This window comes from Mustela nivalis (assembly GCF_964662115.1).
Source record: "Mustela nivalis genome assembly, chromosome: X".
In the NCBI taxonomy this organism is placed as follows: Eukaryota; Metazoa; Chordata; class Mammalia; order Carnivora; family Mustelidae; genus Mustela; species Mustela nivalis.
This window is the reverse complement of record NC_139040.1, coordinates 32,476,011-32,485,515: the sequence shown is the minus strand read 5'-3', so window position 1 is coordinate 32,485,515 and position 9,505 is coordinate 32,476,011. Positions and strand designations below refer to the sequence as shown.

The 9,505-nt window shown below is 43.6% G+C and overlaps 1 protein-coding gene across 5 annotated transcripts in view; it reads left to right on the top strand.

The window, feature by feature from the left end:
* Positions 1 to 1,114: 1,114 nt before the first annotated feature.
* Positions 1,115 to 9,505, top strand: part of PLS3 (plastin 3) — an 85,237-nt gene continuing 76,846 nt past the window's right edge. Inside the window, exon 1 of one of the 5 annotated variants that reach the window (XM_082716346.1) lies at positions 1,115 to 1,243. The gene's annotated coding sequence lies outside the window, so the exon portion shown is untranslated. Of the gene's footprint in view, positions 1,244 to 1,706; positions 1,906 to 9,505 lie in introns of those variants that run through there. The other 4 variants (XM_082716348.1, XM_082716352.1, XM_082716349.1 and 1 more) reach the window with 4 other exon arrangements.

Genomic DNA, 9,505 nt, shown 5'->3' with positions numbered 1-9,505 from the left:
GCAGATCAAGTGGGGGTTTCTTTACAAGAGCATTCAATTTTTCAGGTCACTCTTAATTTAGCATTTTTCCCAAAATGCGTGGGAAATGGTATATATTTGAACCAATTTTAAATTTGTAAAAAAAAAAAAAATCCAAGTACGCATTTCTTGAACCAAATAGTTACGACTGGAAAGGGAAAGGGCTTAGACTTTCTCTTGGACAGCTGTCCCACAAGCCAATCACTTGTCCTGACCCTGGAGAATCCCTCCAACTCTGGTCCTCCGAGCTGACCTGGAGTGAGCCAAAGGATTGGAATGCAGATACGCAGGGGAAACCTCCCCGTGTATTGACGCAAGAAGCTAGCTATGTTATGGATGGAGGCAATCTCATGGGTAAAGAAGAAAAGGGACTCTGGGAAACAGAAAAGGTATTCTGGGAAGCAGGAGCATGTCTCCAAGTTTTCTCTGGTGGAAGGAGATTGATGAGAATTGACATCCATTTCCCAACGAATGGAACGACTTTACTCCCACCATTCCTTCCCACCTCGACCTCTCACCGTTTTCCGCATGGACAACCCTAACTGACAGGTGATTTTGGCCAACAATTCACTTGGCACCAAGCCAAAGACCCGAGAGCCCCGTCCTGCCCATATTCTGCTCCCTAGACCTCCGAAGGGAAAAGGGAAAATTGCTAAGGTTTCACACCTGGGCTGATCCACGCAGACGAAACTGCTAGTAAATGGTCCTTCTTGGCCGAGACTCTCTTTACCATTCCGGGGAGAAACTGTACCCTCGGATTTAAATAGGGGCTTGGTGACTTTCAAACGCCCATTCCCAACATTCCTACCTTTCCATTTATTCCACTTTATTTTGTTTTATTATTGCGTATGATTCTGAGCCAGGCACCGTGGACTTCTAATCTCGTACTTTTTAGCCAGGGAGAGGGAGAAGCAGGCGCGAGGGACGGCTCTCCGCTCCCGGAGGCAGAGTTAGAGCCCCCATCCCTCCAGGGTGCCTGTCGATTCCTCTCCGGGCTCCCCACCCAGTTGATGTGACAGGCTCGCGGCCCAATCCCCTTCCAGGTTCCCAGGCCGACTGTGAGCACCACCCGAGCCAATGGCGGCGGCCGAGGGGCGGAGGGGGCAGGCGGGAGGGAGGGAGCGCTGGCTTTAGAACCGCTGCCGCAAAGATTCCAAGAGGCAGAAGTTGTCTGGGTGCGTCGGTCGGAGGCTGTCGGGCCAGATCCGGGACTCTGCGACTTTATGTAAGTGCTTTGTGGGCACGCCAGGGCACGACGGGAGCGGATTCCTGGGGCGTGGGCAGGCGTGGGTCCAGCGGAGAGCATCTCCGGGAACCTCAGCCGGAACGTGCCCCGCGCCGGGGGACGCGGAGCGGAGAGGGGGCTGCAGAAATTTCGGTCCTGGCACCTTCGGCGCTAAAGCGGGTCGTTGGCATCCAGGATGGGTGGGATTGACAGTGTCCTCACGACCACCCGCCGCAAACACGTTTTCTGCTCTTAACCACCGGGATGGTGCTTTCTCGCTAGTTGCTCGTAACTTGTTGCTTACCTGAGGCTGCAGTCCTTGACGCCAACCCTTGTCCTTCTCCCCTTTCGTGGCGGCGGCCCCGGAGTGGAAACCGAGCGCCTAACTTCCCTGTGTCGTCCTTCCCCAGCTACTGCTACCCTCCCCTCAGCCCCCCGCCCTCTCCCGCCCCGGACTCAGGAAATCCCGGAGCCGGCAGCCTGCGACGCCTCCGGCCCCCGCTCGCCCGCCTCGGGTGACCTCTCGGGCACACGCCAGTTCCGGGGCTCTGAGCCGCTGCCTTGGCCCAGGGAAGGAGCCGGGCGGGCTCCGGCTGCCGGCCTCCCGCTTGCTTCCCTGGCCATTAGCGAGAGCGCAGCGATTGCACCGCGTCTCCCTATGAGTAAGCACTTTTTTCCCTTTCAGTAGCACAACATCTCCGGGCCACTGGGGCAGAACCTCTCGGTTCCCCATATCCCTGGACCCCTCTGTCCACTCCCTGCTCGACTCCTCTGGCTCTGCAGCTCCGAGCGCGGTCTGGGGCCATGGCAGCCCGGGACCTCTCGGGGCTCCCGGGTACCAGGGCGACAGGGGCGGTGGGAGGGGGGTGATCTCTCCTGCCCCCGCCCCCCAGCTGCACTTGCCGCTGTTTACTTTCCTCCACCCGCAGTACTTAAGCGCTCCAATAAGAGGCGGGGGGACGCTGACCACCCCCGCCCTGGCTTCCTTCCAGTCCCAAAGTTGCCGCCGCCGCCGCTACTGCTGGTAGCGCGCAGGCGGCTCCACCGGCCCGGCTCCAGGACTGCAGAGGATCCCAGGCTTGGGAGGTGGAGTGGGGTTAATGCTCTCTGACATTTGCCCGACGCGCTCGCCGCGGCTTCTTGCTCCCCGCCGGATCTGCACACCATCCCCAGGGGTGCAGGTTGGGCTTAGAACTAACTCTTGGAGAGCCTCGCCATTTAGGATCCGATGGAGGGGATGCTGGGGGTGCCCGACCTGTTAGGAGGGAAGGGGTGGGATGGGGAAGAGAGCCGGGCTAGCCCCACAGCAGGTAGAAAACGTAAAGTGAAACGGCAAGCTCCTGAGAAGTAAGCACTCGGGCCACTTTAATGATGTCACAATGTGTTTGGGAGCCTCAACTGGATCCTGGAGATGTGGTTTCCAGTGAATTCCAGCGAAGTGGCCTAAGTCCCACACTTGCTGATTGGCATCACGTGCCCCAAGTCTCTGATGCCCCTAGGGTAATGGTCACATGACTTCTTTTGCCTTGAAAACTGGAATGTAATGGCTGAAGCCCATTTTCAAAAAACTACCACAATAAAAAAAAAAAGAAAGAAAGAAAGAAAGAAAGAAAAAGAAAAAGAGAGGGAGAGTGTGAACTGGCCTCTACTCCAGGGAATTCTACTTGGACTTGTAGAAAGGTAACAGAAAGGGAATTTGGTGCTCTGATTTTATAAAAAAAAAAAAAAACAAAAAACAAAACCGGGAGCTGTTTTTAAAATAAGGGCTTGAAATCTGTTTGTGCCAGACATATATCTCCCTGGTGGCTTTCCTGAATTTAAGAAATATCTTACTATTTTCTGGGAAAATCGACCTTTAATTCACACACACTTCATCCCTAGATGATAGTTTTGAAGCCATAGTCCGTGAGATAGTGTTAAAAAAAAAATTAGGATTTACCCATATTCCTGGTTCTGGCCTATATTCTAACTGAACTGTTCTCTTTATTAGGCATCTACTTGAAGGTGGTGGATCATTTCTTGACTAAAATTAACCACCGGTTATTTGTGGTTTGCAATTAATTGGATCAGAAATGAGGCACAAGAACAGTGGATTCTAAATCTGACCAATCGAACTGGTTGGGTTTTGCCTGTCAATATCTCGATGGAATAACGAGAGACCCCCCGAAACAGCTCTGGTGATGACCAGGACCGGCCCATGTGGCCCAAGTTAAGATTGCTGTTGGAAAAAGGTGGCAGTTCTGGTATTCAGATTATATTTTGCAGAGTATAGAAATGGGCAGAGGAGTCTCTGAGGTCAGAAGTTTAAAAGTTTTACTTATTTACAAAAATGGATGCAGTTGATACATATTCAGCCTTGAAACTAGGGCAGCTATAAATGAAATGGGGAACATTGAAGAGATGTTGGTTTTGTATGCATTAAGCAAAACAAAACAAACCCTCCATCTACTGCCACAGCCTCGGAATGACTTGAGCACTCCATTTTTGTGCTGGGCTGGGGTTTCTGAGCCTAAGTACTAGAACTCCTTGAAAGCATAGAGTTCTGACCTCAAGACTAGCCTTGTGGCACAGATTTGCTCAAAGTGGAATTAAGCAGCACCTGAGTTATTGAGATTAACTACACTGGTAAATAGAACCCCCTAGTGGAAGTGAGGTGATCATAGAATTTTAGATTGAACTCCTAATACATATTGTAACCTCAAGAGAGAATACAGCTAACTATCAAATGAGGTTAAAGTGGTAGGGAGATAAGCTCTTCTTGAAATATTATTAACTCATGTCAAAACAGGATCATCACTAAGCTCTTAGTCTGTGGAACATTTTCTTGTCTTCCAATGTCCACTCATTTAAAACCACTGACTTTGTTACTGACTTAATGGGGGGGGTATCATTTAATGAACTCGGGTTTTTATTAAGATTAGGGGGTTGTGAGTCTAATTCTTAATCTCTACTGTTAGATCTAGCAATTTATCAACCACTCTCTTTACCCGGGGTGGGGAGCCAAGCAAATTATGCTCTGCCTTGACGTAGTACAGACAATCAACACTGAAGTCCAGGGTCTCCAGTCTGATGCCATCATTTAGATTGCATTGCTAAAAATGTCTGGGCTTATGACATTTGGGGTAGAAGGATTAATTATAACTGGTGAGTAATATTTTGGTTGAGATTACATCTCTTCTACAAATGGTTACATGCACATTAGACTTGACTATTTATACTGGCAGAATGTCAGTATCCAAGGCACTATCAGAAACCAAATGAAATTTTGCTCCTAGGCAAACCACATGACTGTTGCTGAAAAGAAGGGGTAGCTTGGCCATGTTGCCTGAGAACTAAAGTGATTCTTTCTGGTGAAACTGACAGGGCAAAAAAGGAAGAAAGTCCACTTTCCATTATTCCATGTTCTGTTTTAGACATCATTTCTGCTTGCCTTTCCAAGAAATAGACTGACGTGATAGTCTTACCACATATGATCAACTCCGGAATCTGCTGTTGCGTATTGCGAGCACCATCTAGGCACCATGTGAATGCTAAACTCTTCTTGCTGTTCAGCACAGATTCCAAAAGTAGCTGGTATAAAACTGAAACTAAGTGTCTATCGGTACATGACAACTCGGGTGTCTGTTTTTAAAATCATTTCATATTTGCTCATGTGATAATTTTTCTGTTGGTTAAAAGTAATGCAGAGAGGGAAGAATTTGAGCTGTGAAACTAATAAAACACAGTTTGAACGAAAACAACTAGATCGTGGTTTGAGTCCATGTAATTTCTCTAGAGAGTGATCTACCATATATATATATATATGTGTGTGTGTGTGTGTGTGTGTGTGTGTGTGTGTTCGTTTAGTGTGTTGGGAGGTTTCAGAAGCTTTTTAGATACATTACATAGTTGGAAGTTCTTTTTTTTTTTTTAAGATTTTATTTATTTATTTGATTGAGGGAGAACAAGTGGGTGGAGGGGCAGAGGGACTCCCCACTGAGCAGGGAGCCCAAGGTGGGGCTCTGGGGCTCATTCCCAGGCCCCCAGGATCATGAACTGAGCTGAAGGCAGACCAACTGAACCACCCAGGAACTCCCTGGAAGCTGTTTTAGATACCAATGGTTGGGACTGGCTGTTTTTAGTTATGGTACAACTTTGGTTACAGTTATGGCTTAGAAATATAAAATACTGTCTAATCATGAAATGTCAGTCTCAGAAGATCCTAATTTTGGGGGCCAACTCACTGTAGTTATGAAGGTAAGGCACTGTCAAATTCAATATGTTTAGTAATATCTAATTTGCCTTAATCTTGGCACTTGAAAGACAAATGTTAGTATAAAATGTTTTAGGGATGAAAATACATTCTTTTAAGTGAAAGTTGAAATACTAAGGGAAAACCATATTGGCCTTGCTTTCAGAAGAAATAAGTTTTAGACAAGGCTATGCTACTGCCTTATAGTTCGACCTAGAGAAAGTCACTTAAAATTATTATACTGATGGTGATTCACAGACCTGTACCCCTGGGGATAAAAATAAATGTTTATAAAGATAAAAAACAAAACAAAATTATTATACTGATAACTAACACCGAGTACATTATGCATCTTGTTATTCGTACAAGTGAGAGCATGGCTCAGGGTTTTTGGTTTGCCGGGATTTTTGTTTCCCCCAGTAGTCATAGTCTGGCTTATTTCAGTTAATATTAGTTGATTTTTTCAAATTTTAATGCACCTGTGTAGAACCAAGCTAACTACTTTGTTAGCAAATTGGTAGCCGTGCAGGAAGACGATCACCAGTGGCCTATTCCATGACTCATGTTAGTTCTTTAAAATATAGAGGTACCATGAACATCACTCCTTAGCGAGGACTTTGGTGCATTAAACCTACCGATTTTGTGTTACAAGAAAGCTTAATTTTTCTTAACGGTCTAGAAGTTGTTTGAGGATAAGGAGGGAGTGTCGTTTATTGGAAAAGGCATCAAATGTGGAATCCGAGGGCTTGGCGTCCTCTGCAGTTTGGGCATATAGGCCATCATCGGTAAATCACACAAGCTCTCCTGTGTCCGTGTTTGGATTTTGCTTTATCAAGCCATCTGTTTCCAATCTGTATATGTCACAGCCATGCTGAAAGGATAAGTGAGCCTTGGCTCTTAGCAAACAGGTGCTATATAAACTCAAAGTACTATCGTAGTCTGTCATTGACACACTAAAACTTTAACAGGAGCTTGCAGAAATGGCACAGTCCTCATCACTTAAGTCTCGCCCCCATTTGTACTCGCCTGTAGAGACTCTCCAGCTATCCACGTTTACAAGCAAAGGAGAAATAAAGCCAGGCATAATCTATTTCTGGCTGATAACAAGAATAAAAACCTATATGTAATGCTTGCTTATAATTTTTTTCCCCCTCAAATGTTGTGCCAGATAGCCTGTGAAAGCCATTCCTGTGATGGGTTTTGTTTTTTTTTCCCCTCCTCCTGAAGTAACTACTGAGCAGTATTTTAGTGTTTGTTGGTAATCTTACAGAATCCGTTGGCTTATTCTACTTCATTCTTAGTTTTGTGTCTGCCCATAATGGGAGGTCTTGTGTAAAACTCCCAAAAGGCAAGTGCTTCTCCTTATAATTGCCCTTTAAAGAAGTGCCGGTTTGGAAAAGCTCCTAATGGAGGAGATAATCTGTATATTTAACTGGTATGCCCTCATTAACACAGAAAAGATGAAAAGTTAATGTAGATCTGCATTTGAGAAGCCTATTGGATAGCTGGCTGCCAGAGGGGTCCTTTTCAACTCCCACCCTTAAAACTGTTAACCTTGGATTAATTTCCAGTGTTTATTGTCATCTGGCCAATCCTATGATGGTTCATTAACTCTGTCATTCTTTGAGTTACCATGCCTTTTTATCTCGTTGGTTAAAATTATGTTCTTATTTATTAAATTCCAGTATAGTTAACATAGAGTGCTCTATTAGTTTCAGCTGTACAATATAGTGATTCAATACTTCTATACATTATTCAGGGCTCATCACCATTAAATGTACTCTTTTTCTTAAGGATTTTATTTTTTTTATTTGCCAGAGAGAGAGAGAGAGAAAGTGCAAGCAGGGGGAGGGGCAGAGGGAGAGGGACTCGATCCTAGGACCCTGCGATCATGACGTGAGCCAGAGGCAGACGCTCAACCAACCGAGCCACCCAGGCGCCCCCATAAATGTACTCTTAATCCCCTTCACCTGTTTCCCCCATCCCTCTTCTGGCGACCACCAGTTTGTTGTCCACATTTAAGAGACTTCTCTTTCATTTCTCTTTTTTCCTTTGTTCGTTTTGTTTCTTAAACTCCACACATGAGTGAAGTCATATGGTATTTGATAGTATTTGTGAAGATATCATTGGTAAAGTGATAGTGCTGAATTGAAATAAGCAGAAACATCTGAGTGAAAGAACTTTTGAAATAACTTGGTATCATGTGACTAGTTCTGAAGAGTGGGTTCCTTTTGCTCATAGAAGTCAATTTCTTTTATAAAGTCTGAGCTCTGCTTTCTGCTGTCTTTGGTTTAAAAGATTCAGTAGCAAGTTATTTTTTGTAATCTTGTAGTGCTTTTTTTGAAAAGCGAACTCTGATTCTTTTAAGCTGCTTGTAGATATGTAATTTTTATATAATATATATAGTTTTCCTCTTCAATAAAATAAAATTTGTGAGGTCAGTATAATAGTTTTGAATATTTATTATATAGTCTAATTACATAGAGTTGCACTCAGATTGACATTCTGCTGCTGACACTGAGTAATACATTATCTTTCATAGACTAATGTAATCTGTAGGCTTTTTCTCTGTATTTCTTAATCAGCTTGTGTACTTCCAGTTTTGTCATTTCTTATCATTCTTTTTGACATTTGGGAGCTTGTATTTCAGGTCAGGGAGAATTACCATTATAGACTGCATAGTGTTTTCTAGAAGTGAACATGATGGGAAATTCTACAATGGTCAATATTTAGTTAAAATATTGGTCAAAATTTAGTTAATCTACTAGAGAAGTATCTTAAGTAGCACACAATTAAAATGTTTTTAACCACTTCGCTTTGAGTTAAAAAATACAAAATCATTGTAAACACGTTAGAGGAAAATATAAGAGGATTTATAACGAAGAAAATTAAAATTATTCATAATTGTACCACCTGCTCATATTTTTTTATCTATTTCCAGTGTAAAAGTTACATATTCTAAAAGTTGGAATCATACAGTGTGTATTCCATTCTTTTCACTTACTACTACATGTTTTCATGTAATCAAAAATTTTTTTAAAGATTTTATTTATTTGAGAGAGTGCACATGAGCTGGGGGAGGGGCAAAGAGAGAGGGGGAAGCAGACTCCATGCTGAGCAGGGAGCTGGGAGGGGAGGCTGGATCCCGGGACCCCAAGATCATGATTTGAGCAGAAGTCAGATGCTTAATGAGCTTAGCCACCCAGGTGCTCCTGTAATCAATTTTTTTTAAAAGATTTAATTTATTTATTTGACACAGAGAGAGCAAGAGAGGGAACACAAACAGGGGGAGTGGGAGAAGGAGAAGCAGGCTTCCCACTGAGGAGGGAGTCCGATGTGGGGCTCGATCCCAGGAACCCGGGATCATTACCTGAGCTGAAGGCAGACACTTAATGACTGACCCACCTAGGTGCCTTTGTAATCAAATATTTTTGAAAATTTTTAAAATTACTATATGATATTCCATATAATGGGTATTTAATAACTTCTTTCACTAATTCTAGGTTGTTGCAAGTTTATATTGTTTCCGTATCTTATAGATAATGCTTCAGTGAATATCCTTGCAAAAACCATTTTGCAACTCTGATTATTTCTTTGAGATAAAGGATAGAAGAGAAATTGCAAGGTTTTGTTTTTAAAAATGAAGTTCTTTGACAATCTCTGAAATTTAAACATGGGCTTAAGCAAAAATAGGCCTTGATTTCAAACAGTGGTATTCCAAAAAAAAAAAAAGACTGCTCTTTATATAGTGTATGGTATTTGACTCTAAACTGAAGCTAGTTTAGGTAAAGTATATGTCTTGGAAATATTTTGGTTTCCTCTGATCTACTTAACAGGTGCAAAGCAGGATAAAGGAGAATCCTGTGGGGTATACAATCATAGGAAGTCTATTTTTTTCAAACGGAACTGTTAATGGGGGAAGGGAGACAGGTTTTGTTTTTAACTTGCCTTTAGATTTTAGGTTGCTTTAAAACTCAGTTCAAGTGTACAGGGCTTATTGTGACCATAAACCTTCAGTATCCTAAAGGAAC